Consider the following 2,006-nt stretch of genomic DNA (forward strand, 5'->3'; position numbering starts at 1 on the left):
TGGAGCCTGTCCTGGAACTAGCTATGTAGACCAGGCTGGTCTCGAACTCACAGAGATCCGCCTGCCTCTGCCTCCCAAGTGCTGGGATTAAAGGCATGCGCCACCACCGCCCGGCCTTTTTGTGGCCTTTTGAGACAAAAATCTATTATGCAACTCTGGCTATTCTGGAACTTGTTCTGTAGACCAGGCCTCAAACTCACAGAGATCCACCTGCCTCTGTCACCCCAAGTGCTGGGATTGAAGAAGTGTACTACCAGGCCCTGCTTCTCCTTCTTCTCCTCTTCTTCCTCCTCCTCTTTCTTTTTCTTTTTTTGAGAACAAAATCTCACTGTGTATCCCTATCTGCACTAGAGTTAATTATGTAGATCAGGCTAGCCTTGAGTTTACGTCTTGCTTTTGCCTCCAGAATGCTGGAATTAAAGACATGAGATGACATGTCCAGCCTCAAAAGACCTTTAAAATAAATTCTATGTCTTTACATTTTTTGTTTTGTTTTTCAAGACAGGTTTTGTTTGTTGTTGTTGTTTATCCTTGGTTGTCCTGGAACTTGCTTTGTAGACCAGGCTGGCCTTAAACTCACAGAGATCTGCCTGTTTCTGCCTCCGGAGTGCTGGGACTAAAGTCTCACTTAGTTTTTTTTTTTTTTAATTCAACACATCTAATTAATAATGTAGTTGACAGATCACCCAGTTTTTGTTTGCTGGTTTTGTTTTTTCTTACTTCTCTATGACTGGCTAGGCACACAAGGACAGAATGCAATGATTTCAAAGTTTAATTTCTGAGTTTGTTGCTGCTATGTGATTCTGAGGCACAGTGCTTTAATGGGCAGCATGGAATCGGGAGTCTGAATATCTGAACTCTGATGAAGAGCCAGTATGAATTGTCACCGCTATGGTCAATTGAGACAAGGTCTTACCCTGTAGCCTAGGCTGGAGTCACACTTGGGATTCTCCTGCCTCAGCCTCCTGAGCACTGACATTACATGTATATACCATCATGCCCAGAAAGATTCAGTGAGAATTTGAGACTGTGGACAAATAATTTTACATCTCTGGATATCATGGTTGGCTGAATTGTGTATCAGGAAGAAAAATGTCTTTGAATAGAATTCATTGTTTATTTTCTGTTTGTTCTTCAAACAGAGTTTCAAATATCCCATGCTGGCTTTGATCTCTCCATTCTCCTGTCTCCATGTCTCAAATACTGGGATTACAGGTGTGAACCATACCCAAAGAACAGTAAGAAGAAAAATTATCACATGACAAATTCTAGAAAGAGAACAGGTGATCTGCCTGGCAGAGCAGTACTAGCTCTAGTTTCTAAATTCTGACCATTTCCCTCCAAATTTATTAATTTTGATCATATTTTTCTCTCCCACACATAAACACTCACAGCCTGTAATAATCATTGTTGTAGTGATCCAGGGTTCTGGTAAGAATGTTATATTCCTTGGGAATGCTCAGTGGAAAGATTAAAAGCTGCCCATCTCGTTTAGCTCCATTTGTAGCTGACAGAACAGGTCTCTATCCATGAACCGAACATTCCTGTTCTCTTTTCACTAACCAAGCACAATCTGCTTTCTTCAGGACTCTTAAGATCCTTTAGCACCTTTGTCTTCCTGTTATTTGCATATTTACATATTCATTTATGCATTTACAATCTATCTACATATTCACACGTTCTATTTATTTGTTTATTCATTTGTGTAGGGGACTTGCCACAGTGAAGGTCAGAGGACACTGCGTTGTTTCTTCTCCAGCCTTCTAGGGTGCTTGGGACCAAACTCTTGTGGTCAGGTTTGGTGGCAAATGCCTTTTCCTGGAGCCTTCTTTTTGAGTCTTTGAAAGCCTTTCCTTTACCTCTGTGCTCCGTAGCCTCTGAACACAGAGAACCCACAAGCTGGGTTTGGCTTTATGCAATCTACAAATTCCATCTTCTATCTTAAAATCCAGCCATAGTCAAGTTTCTTTCTCCTCTCCTCTCCTCTCCTCTCCTCTCCTCTCCTC

This window comes from Microtus ochrogaster, chromosome 4, assembly GCF_000317375.1.
Source record: "Microtus ochrogaster isolate Prairie Vole_2 chromosome 4, MicOch1.0, whole genome shotgun sequence".
NCBI lineage: Eukaryota > Metazoa > Chordata > Mammalia > Rodentia > Cricetidae > Microtus > Microtus ochrogaster.